Here is an 11,616-nt window from a genome sequence, read left to right as displayed (position 1 = left end):
TAAGCATAAATTACAAAAAAAATAAAGGCCATATCTCAGTTATTGTAGTAACACCCCATATGTTAGCAACTCAGTAAGCTGAATCCGTGCTACTCAGTTAGTTTTAAAATCCTCCCTATTCAAAAAATAAAATTGATTTTATTTTATTTTTTTGACAGATCACCATATCGAAACCTCGGATGAGGTTAGTTGGCAAGTCTTACAACCCCAAATGAAGTTTTTTGGAAGCACAAGACAAACACGAGACTTGTTCTAAAAAGAATGGGAGTTGTTCCAAGTCAACTAAAACGTACACTCCCTCACAACTCTAGAATGCTATAAAGAATTATACACATGAGTAAGTAGAGCTACGATGCAATCGGGACAAGCAAGGATCCAATCAATTGCGTGAAGTTGCACTGTCGATGGATGACTAAGGAATCAACTTCACTTATTGTGCCGCAGGCATGGATGCACCGGTCGCATTACGCAATACCGCTAGACTGGCATTTCCTCCATATAGAATATATATATATATATATATATATATATATATATATATATATGTGCAGCATATATCATGATCCTTACCCTAAAATCTATCTTCCATAGTATGAATAAAGTGTGGAGAGTAGTGACTTGACTGTGGTTGATGTCCAAGCATTTTATTCTACTATATGACTGTGTCATTTGAATTTTATTTCAGTAAATTTCAATGGTTATTGCTTTCTTGATATCATTCAACAACTCCGAGCCTGCTGTATGTATCGTCCTTTCTATTTTGGTGATGCGAAACACTATTACAGGTTTTGTTTGTTTTATGGCAAATCCTGCTTAGTGCCATTAGATATATCTCTAGGCTATTTTATATTTATCTTCATGATTAGTAGTGTATTCATTAGTAAGGTCTGTTGCCTATAGTAGCCGCGGCTTAAAAAGATCGAACTCTGAGGCTTTGCAAGGTAATTGGGAAAATGAATTCATTTCAAAATGGAAATTTAATTCCCTGACTGATGAATCTCTTTCCTGTAAATGTTTTATGCAGAGAACTATCCTTGCAACTGCATGGTTTAGAGCATTCAAGAGTGGAGGGTCCCCAGAATTTTTGAAATTTTTTAGTTATTATATATATCTTTTTAATAGCTTTGGAAAGTAGTATATTTATGAAAGTTGTGGCTCTCCAAAAATTTGAAATATTTTATTTATTATATATATTTTCTAATACTTTTCAAAATAATTTTATATTTAATAATTAATATAAATAATAAATAATAAAATGACCCACTTTTTATCCAAACTTCAACTATTGAATTCTTCCAGAATCTTTTAAAGGCTGACCAATGTGATTTTTCCAGGTTCAACTGTTACCTAATTCCACAACTTATTTCTATTACTGATAACATATTTCTTTGTTCAGTCCCCACACTACAGGAAGTAAAGGAAGCCGTGTTTAACTTTGATAAAAACAGTGTAGCAGGACCTGATGGTTTTTCATCTCTATTATATCAACACGGTTGGGAGATTATAGCAGCAAATTTTCTTGAAGTAGCACAAGATTTATTCGATGGGGCCTCTCTTCCACAAGGAATTACCTCCACAACTTCATTCTTATGCCAAAAAAAAAAAGATGCCAAGCAATGGTTTGATTTTAGACCAATTAGTTTGTGTACTGTTTTAAATAAGATAATCACTAAACTGTTGGCTAACAGGTTATCTAAAATTCTTCTTGCATTATTTCTGAAAACCAGAGTGGATTTATTAATGGTAGGATTATTAGTGACAAATATTATTGGCCCAAGAGTTAATAGGCAAACTGGACTACAAAACAAGAGGAGGTAATGCTGTTCTAAAGTTAGATATGATGAAAGCTTATGATAGGTTGCATTGGGATTTTTTATACTTGGTGATGGATAAATTTGGTCTTAATGGTCATTGGATTGATATGATTAGAAGGTGTATTTCTAACTGTTGGTTCTCTTTACTAATTAATGGGCAGTCTGTTGGCTACTTCACATCAGAAAGGGGGTTATGACAAGGTGATTCTATCTCGCCACTCTTATTTATATTAGTTGTGGAATATTTATCACGAGGTCTTTACCATCTCTTTGCTCAATATAAATTGCTTCATTATCAATTTGGCTGTAGTATGATTATTAGTCACCTTACTTTTACCGATGATGTGATGATTTTTACTAATGGGAGCCGTTCAGCTTTGCAAAGGATTCTTGATTTTTTATAAGAATATGAACAGATTTCAGGACAACAAGTGAACCATCAAAAGAGTTGTTTTATCATAACTAATAATCTTGCAGCTTCGAGGAAACAGATTATTTCACAAACTATTGGATTTATGCACAAAACATTGCCTGTTACTTATTTGGGCAATCCACTATACAAAGGTGCAAAGAAGGTACTCTTATTTGACTCACATACTTATAAAATATGTGATTGTATTTTAGGATGGGAAAACAAGATCCTTTCCTTTGGTGGTCGAATTACTTTACTTCGAAGCGTTCTTTTTTCATTACCGATCTACCTCCACCAAGTTCTTACGCCTCTAGTGAGTGTAACTGAAAAAATAAAGAGACTTTTCAATAGTTTTCTATGGGGAGGCTCTACAGAGTGTAAACAAATTCATTGGGCTAGCTGGCAAAAAATTACTTTTCTATGCTCGGAAGGTGGGCTAGATATCAGAAACTTGAAGGATGTCTTTGGGGCCTTTTCAGCAAAACTATGGCAGCGGTTCCAAACATGTAACAATATTTGGACACAATACCTACTAGCAAAATATTGTATGGGCCGAATTCTTTATCTATACCTAGTAAGTTGCATGATTTCCAAGTCTGGAAAAGAATGGTTGATGGCAGAACCTTTACTGAACCAAATATCAGATGGCGGATAGGTAAGGGGGAGTTGTTTTTTTGGCATGATTGTTGGATGGGAGATTAGCCTTTCGTTAATCTATTCCCTTCATTTTTTCATTCACTGTCTAAAGTTAATTCCTTTTATAATGGAAATGAATAGGATATAGAGAAATTGAGAATGGTAGTTTCAGATGTTATTGCTGATGAAATTGTGAAGGTTCCTTTTGATAGATCTAGGGATGATACAGCTTACTAGGTCCTTACATCTAATGGTGAATTTACTACTAGAAGTGCATGGGAACTAATCCGACATCGACAACCTACCACTTGCTTGGGAGCGCTTATTTGGCACAAAAGCATACCGCTGTCAATATCTTTTTTTTATGGAGAATGAAAAAAAAAATAGATACCAGTAAAGCTTCAGATGAAATCTAAAGGCATTCAGTTAGCCTCTAAATGCCTTTGCTGTAATTCATAGGAATCATTGTTACATGTGGTTTGGGATAACCTAGTGGCCAAACAGGTCTGAAATTATTTTTCAAAATTCTTTCAAATCTCTATTATTAATCCTTTGAAGATTATGCAAGTAATCTACTCATGCTATTATTTGATGGTAGTTCTAAGAACTATTTTCAAAATACAGTGTGTGGGGGAGTTATTCGAGATCACATAGATATGCTCATTTTTTGTTTTTCTGAAAATCTTGGTCCCACTCATTCTCTTAAGATGGAATTACTGGCATTGCATAGAGGTTTACTTTTATACCAAGCTAACAATATTTCTAGAGTTTGGATAGAAATGGATGCTTTAGTAGTCATTAACATACTTTAGGAGGATAAACAAGGATTCTACGAAATTCGATATTGAATCTATAAGGAAATGTTTACAAAATATCTCCTATAGAATTTCACATATTTACAGGGAAAGTAAGCAAGCTACAGACTTCTTGTCGAATCAGGGTCATCAACATAAGAATCTTCAGGTATTGTTGAAACTAGATAAATTGAATTTACCTTATGTCCGGTTTAAATAAATGTAAGCGAGTAATACTCCTAATTTATTTTTATTGCTTCTTAGTATCATGCAAAAACGAGTACTTCTCTTTATTGTTGCATTTAGGACAATATGCACATAAAGTGAAACCATTAATAAGTATTAAAATATCTATAATTCTTGTAACTAAGGAGGTACGGTTCTATGCCCCCCTTCGTTATGTACGTTTATTCTTATTATTAATAAAACTTTAACAAGGTAGCTTGGCCCTGTGGGAACTTTCAGTATAAAAAAATAAAATAAAATGACCTCACAAGTCCTAATCAACTCTACCCTAATTTTTAAGTTTATTCACACCTCTTTCTCTCTCTCTCTCTCTCTCTCTCTCTCTCTCTCTCTCTCTCTCTCTCTCTCTCTCTCTCTCTTTTATCTTTTATTGTTTGTTTTTACTTGACTCTCTCCTATATAACTAATCACTAAAATACACTTCATTTTTCAAAAGAGATTTGTGAGTTTATTAACTTGAACGAGAATCACTCACCACTATTATGTGAAATTAAGAAGAGACAAAGCTTTTTTTTTATTATTTTCTTCTTTCTATTTATATATTTAATCATTGTATGAAATTCTGTCTATCATATTTAATTATTTATATTTTAAGAATTATTTTTTTATGAATCTAGAAAACATTGTCGAGTATAATTTTTTTATAAGTTTTTTTTCTAATTTTTTTTATTTACATGTTATATAAAATTATTATTTATTATGAATCTTTTAATTGTTGTTTAAATACATCGTATTAACATTAAAAATTTTTACCCTTTATTTTTCTTCATCTTTAATCCCAATAAAAATTAGTTAGCTCCATATTTGTTCAAGATCTTGTGTAGGCATAATTCATCAGTACATAGTGTTGGGGCAAACACATCTAGAGACGTGGTCTCAGTCATTCTTTATACCTTTTTCTTTTTATGTATTTATAGTACTATGATAATGTGAATTTTGAACATCATTTGTTTGATATAGAACGTCTCTCTCTTTCTCTCTCTCTCTTTCTCTCTCTCTCTCTCTCTCTCTCTCTCTCTCTCTCTCCATTTGTCTAAGTCAAGTTTCTTTGTTAATAAATTAGTCAAAGTATAACAAAAAAGTCCCATCACTCAAATGAAGTTTTTGTCAACCATATATTAACTAATCACTTTCACTTACCTCAACAATAGTACTTTATAAAGTACCTTGTCTAAAAGCTTTTGTTTTTGGCTTTCTATTCTATTCTGTTTTGATTTGTTTTTGTTTTTAAGCTTTGATTATCGTTTGTTTTGTTATAAAATTACATTAAGGGTACTGATATTTTTGGTTTTGGAAAAGGAAAAAGTATGATGATTGATATTGTTAAGTTTGGGTCACTTCCATCTGGGAAGAGTTACAGTAACAAAGAAATGTGAGAGATTAAGTGGTGGAGTTAGAGTGATTGGTGATGGTGGCTTTAGTGGTAATAGGTTCCTCTTTTTTTTTCCTAATGAGGTTAAGAGAATTAAAGACCTTTTTGCTAGAAATTTGGCTAAAGGATAAAAAGGCTCCCAATACAATTTTTTTTGAAAGGTATTTTTTATTAACCTTATCAACAATATGCCATTTTAAATCTCACACTTACTTTGCAATGGACTCTCATCTCATGACATAAAGGATTGGTGAGGGTGATAAAATGCCTGTACAATTTCCAAAAAAGAACAAGCAACTCAACAAGAGACAAAAGCATCTCGTGACAAATCCTAAATAGCTTTTCCAAACCAACAGGAACTAGATGCTCAAGAACCAAAAAAAAAAAAACCTAGTAACCTAATTGAAAAACTCTACCACAAGTAAAACAATCAAGAGCACCAAGGACTCAACCTTAAAACATGAGAAATCAGAAAAAAAGAAAAAAAATCATAAAGATGCACAAGTTAACAGCTTAAGCTTTAAGATATTTACTCGTTTAGGGAAAACCAGGAAACATCAAGGCTGCATCTTGGAATAGAATTAACCTGTGGAAGCCAACAGCACTTCAAACCTTCAAATCACAGAGGAAATGAGAAAACCACTTCACCAGCCATCAAATAACAACACCCACAAAGCATCGTCCTCCACCAATGACCCTTATCACCAAGACAGCATCGATTAACCCAAACAGATCAAACTCCAATCTCCATTACCACCTTTCAAATAGCAACTACAGTATCCCTGTGACCGACCTTAACTTAGACAAGAAGGTTCAATTATTCCAAAATCTCATCTTCCATTCCTTTCATGGGAAAAAAAGAATGAAGATAAAATGATTTTAGACCTAAAGTCCACTACCACTACCTTTGACCTTCAATGAAAAACCCACCCCAACCCCCTACCACTTCAACACATCCCCCTTGTCACAAAAGGCAACCTCTTTCGAGCCCAAGAACCACCAGTCCTCACCAGCCTTTCGTCAAATATAAAGGAGCTCGAGCTTGCGATCCAAAAATCATCACAGCCAAATGATCAAAACAACAAAAAAGCCATAAACTAAAACAATCTACCACCAAGAAAGAGCTACAAACATAAATAAACCTACAACTCACATGGAAAAGGTGGCAAAAGAAAAATGGCCACAGCATAAGTGATTCATAAAGCAAATCAAAACATGTTAATTAAAGAAATAGATCCTTTCATCATCATCATCATTATTATTATTATTATTATTATTATTATTATTATTATTATTATTATTATTATTATTATCTTTTTCCTCTTTTTTTCTTTTTTTTATAGAAAAAAATTTTTTGCCTTTGAGCTGAAAAAAAGACTCTACCAACCCTTAACCACCAGTAGAGGAACCCTTTCCTTTACTATAACAGAACCCTTGCAAGGCATGCTAGGACCCAAGAACAATCCCCTTGATACCCATACAAAAAAAAAAAAACTGAACCCATGAAATCCAAGACAATCACCCAACCTTCCACCAAAAGGTAACCAAAATCGAAAACTAATTCCCTCCTCAATAGACAAAACCGCCCTTTGGGGAGAGCATACAAAAAAGGCCTCTTTCAGAAGAAAGATCCAAAATCATCTCCAAACATTGATCCAAAATCATCTCCAAACATTGATTCATAACTTAATTCACTTTTGCTCAGTCTTCATATTTCCTATTTTTTATTTATTTTTGTCTCTTTTTCTCATTTTCCACTCTTTTTTCATTTTGGTTTTCCTTTCCTTCTAATATCACAAGGAACTTTCAATAAGCAAGCATCCCTCATTCCATAATTCCAAAAACTGAGAACAGAGAGTTAGTCCAAAGCAATAGAAAACCATGCTGCTTGCACCGTTAAAAATGGAAAAAAAAAAACCAGATTAGTTCAAAAATCAATCAGACAACTAGAAGAAAAGAGCAATATGAAAAGGAAAAAGAAAGAGAACACAGGGAAATAATCGAAAACTAAAATATGGTTTTCCCTTCTTTGCACCCCCAATTTGACTAACTCATTAGCGACTCCATTTGCCTTCCTATTGATCTTCCTAAACTACCATTCCCCTACCATCGTCTAAATTCCTTTCAAAATAAGAATATCTCTCTTAAGTCTCCATGAAGCTTTATCTGGATTACGGAACTAATTAATTGCATTATTTAAATCACTCTCCACTATCAGTAGATGGCTTCCCACCCATTTAGAGGCTTCAAATAATTTGAAAGCCTCTTTATTTGTCATTTCTTCAGCAATGTTTGCCTCAGAAATCCCTATGGCGATGGAGAACATCATTTTAACCACGCCTTTCTCATCCTTTAACACTCCACCAATAGCAACTTGACCTTGACTACCTTTAACAGTTCCATCTACATTAAATTTGAGAAAACCCCTACTAAGTGGTTCCCATTCAAACGTTAGTCTACCTTTCACACTCCTAGTGGGCATCTTATTAACTTTTGAGAGTCTAATTGTCTTTGCATTTGTTGAAAATCCATTGACCATTTGGTTTTTACCCACCACGCAACCTTAAGCCTGACAAGATCTCGATATTGATTCCCTCGAAATACAATCTCGTTTCTCGTTAATCTGTTAGTCCACAGAGTGGCAAAAAAAGCCCAACGCCATGATCTTATATCCCCTTCCTAAACAAGTTCATTCCAATCCAAAAAAAATTGAGTCACTTACACTTGTGCTACCCATCTAAGCCCCCACTAATTAGTCCAACTTGACCAAACCTTCCAACTTTCAATGCATCCAAAAAACAAGTGATCAATTGTCTCCTCATTATGATACCCCGTACCCCCGTATAGTAGTCAACATAACCGTATTGATAAGACAAAGGGCTAATTAATGTGGATTTAAGTGTCAAAGAGCGGTGGTGGGTGAAAAGAATATTCTAGAGTAAAATATTTTGCACGCGAGAAAATAATAATTAAATAATAATATTTTTATTGAGGATGAATTTGTGAGATAAAAAGTGATTTGAAAGTGAATCATAGCATAATAAGACATTTTGGGTTCTAAGGAGACAAGTGAAAACTCTTGGAATAAAATAATATTTTATTAATAAAATAATATTAAAATATTAATATTTTATTTGATGTCGAAATTAGTCATGAAAGAGGAGTATATGATCAATCTAAATGGGGGAGAAGAAAAATGAGGAAATTTCGAAGAAAAACGATATTAGTGGGGCCCGTGTGTCTTTATTAAATAAAGGTAACGCGGGTAAGTATATATTTAAATATTATGGTGATACCGCGTTGAAGTACAAACTTTATATTTTGTTTGCACACATGTAAAGGAAGAAAAATAGAAGGAAATTGAAATTAAAAGATTGTTGGGAGGACTAAATTAAAAAAAAGAAGAAACTTATATGGCAAAATGGTAATTTTATCATGAGCTTGGTCAAGGCTTTCAAAGGAAGCTTTAACTCTTTCCTTCCTTATCCATGGCTGATCCTTATCTTCTCCATAAGGCATTTTCTTCTTCTTCTTCTTCTTCCTCCCAACGTGACTTTCTTTCTTCACCATAAAAATCAAGTTTTTTCTTCTCCTTTCTCTTCTTTTCTTACTTCTCCATCCTCCTACCCCTTTATTCACCCAACCCACAACTCTTAAGCACATTTTTCATCCCAACTAAACCCTAGGAGAGAGAAAGGAAGAAAGAAAAACGGAAAGAAAGAAAGGAATAAGGAAGAGAAAAGCTCGGAGGAGGCTTAGCCTTGGAGGAGAAAAGAGAAAATCGAGAGGTTTTCCTCCTCACCCACACACCATTGTTGAGGTTTGAAAGGATTTCAGTGGTTTGCCTTGTGGATTTCAAGGTAAAGAATGTAGAAATTGATGTTTTGTTTGAAAGCATGTAGTTTGAACCAATCATGATGTGAGGTTTTGTCTGTGATAGTAAGGATCAATAAAGATCCAAGGAACTCGAGGCATGCATGTGGAAGAATCTTGGAATACGTGGTGATTTTGAGCTAGATTAAGTAGTGGGTAAGCGTTCTAACCTCTAAATCACAAGTAAAAAGGAAAAATGAGATATGTATTGATTGTTTGTGATTGTGGCAGCATGTAAAAGTAAATTTTGGTGCATGTGGACTTAGAAAATGATTGATGGAAGTAAATTTATAGTTGCTGCCATATGCTAGGTTATTGGTGTGGAAATGAACTTGATAAATATCCTTATAAAATATTAATATATGTGCTAGAGTCATAAATAGGTTACCGGTATTTATAATCTAAAGAATTACGCAAGCAAAGGATAAAAGCAACTTTGGTAAAAATGTGTCAAGATATAAGTTAGTTGAATAAGGATTCATGATTGAATGAAAAAGAGAAGTAGAAATGATATATACTAAAGATATTGAATTTGGATTATTGCTAGGAAGTGCAAAAATAAAGATAGTGTACTGTGGTGGTGTGCCAGAGGAAATAACGAGCAACCGGTAAGTAGAAATAGCTAGAAATGCCTCCGAATTAATAGTGATATAGTATCCCGCTATCGTAAGGTGAGTGAACTTGTATTTAAAAGGTTTTGAACAAATGCATATGTGTTGAATGAAATGCTAAAATATCCTTGGTTGACTCTTTTCAAATTTATGCACGGGAACAAGCTTTTCACAAGTGATATTTCTACGTTTTTAAACGTATAATGTGATGAATTATGTATTTGAAATATTATGTTGAATTGCCATTTGATTTGTGGCATGTGATGTATTATTATGCAAATATTCCTGTTACATGTTGTTATGTGTGCCACGCATTGAAATGAAATGTTGAATGATAATTATAACTGTGCGTGTGCGGTGTGGGAGTGCACATAACGGTGTCAATAGTGTGCGGTGTGGGAGAGCACATGATGATGATATATGCCATGTGCGGTGTGGGAGTGCACATGAGGATATTAGCTATGTGCGGTGTGGGAGTGCACATGAGCTGAGTTGAGGTTGGCGGGTGTATGTGTGGAGCCGTGGTGACCAGTATGGGGATGACCTTGGTGTATGTTTGAATTATCTATATATTTATATGTACATAATGTATATGTGAATTTTTACACGCATGTGCACCTATCCTGTAGAGTAGAGATTTTTGAAAAATGTAATATGATTGAATTGTATATTGAAAATTGATATTCTTAAATGTTTTCAAAATAAGTTGAAAAACAGCATGGCATCGAGTTTTGGTTTATGATATAAAAATTGCAAGGTTTCGATTCAGGTGCATCGTGTTTTCTAAAAACTCTTCCATATCGTTTGCTTGTTCCCTTCCTATGTTCACTCACTGAGTTTATACTCATTCTTTTCACCTTCATGTTTTAGTTTTCAGGATCGAAGGTAGTTTGATCCTAGGTCAAGGTGCTCCCTCCTATTCATCTTTCGGTAGGTTCACTACGACTCTCAATGATAGCACCCATGCCTAGAGTCACTCTGTTGGTTATCTAGGGTGGGTCGTATATTTATATGTGATGGTTTAATGTAAATTGTGAGATTTGTTGTAAACTTTATATGTACTTGATTTTCACGATTTAAATTTGTAAAGATTGTTATTAGAAATCACAAGTCTTAGATCCTAAAGAAAAAAAGTGATAGATGGACTATTGACAGGTTTATATAGAGAGGCTTGCTTGGGCCTGGTGGGCTATGCCTATTGGGCCCATGCACCAGTCATGGCCCGGGTTTTGGGCTGTGACACTCATCCTCTCTACATAGGACACAAATCATAGAATTGACCCTTAATAAACCTCTCTTAACCAACTTAGCTTTGACCGCTACCCTTCCCTTAAGGATACGTCAACTAAAAGCTTCAACTTTCAAAGAAGCAACTCCTTGCCATGACCCTGTCTCTTGACATCATTGATCTGCAAAAAGAGCTTATGGAGTACCTTCCACTGGAGCTCCATTTTCAGTCAACTGTGTCTTCATACCCTTCTATCATTGGATATGGTCACTAATGATCCTCATCAATTGATCCCACTTCTCTACTTCCTATCCGAACAGGTTCCATCTTAACTCCACTTTCCATTGTCACTCTCCTTTAACTTATTGACCAAACTCCCGCACCTTGCCCATCTTGTTGGTTGCTAAAGTACAAATTAATTCTTCTTTCTTCCCTACAGTCTAGTCTTTCTATTTGTTTGCTTCTTCTTCTTTTTTTCTCTATTTCTTGAGGGCCAACAATAGTTTTTTTGCATTTTTGAGAATGGGTAGACACTAGTGGATGTAACGGGAAACTTTAGATTTTCGTGTAGTTCTCCAAATTCTAGAGAGAATAAAGGTTGTTTTATTGATTGAGTACTGGAATAAAATA

This window comes from Theobroma cacao, chromosome 4, assembly GCF_053813885.1.
Source record: "Theobroma cacao isolate CCN51 chromosome 4, ASM5381388v1, whole genome shotgun sequence".
In the NCBI taxonomy this organism is placed as follows: Eukaryota; Viridiplantae; Streptophyta; class Magnoliopsida; order Malvales; family Malvaceae; genus Theobroma; species Theobroma cacao.
The sequence above is the reverse complement of the archived record's forward strand: the minus strand, read 5'-3'. Positions refer to the sequence as shown.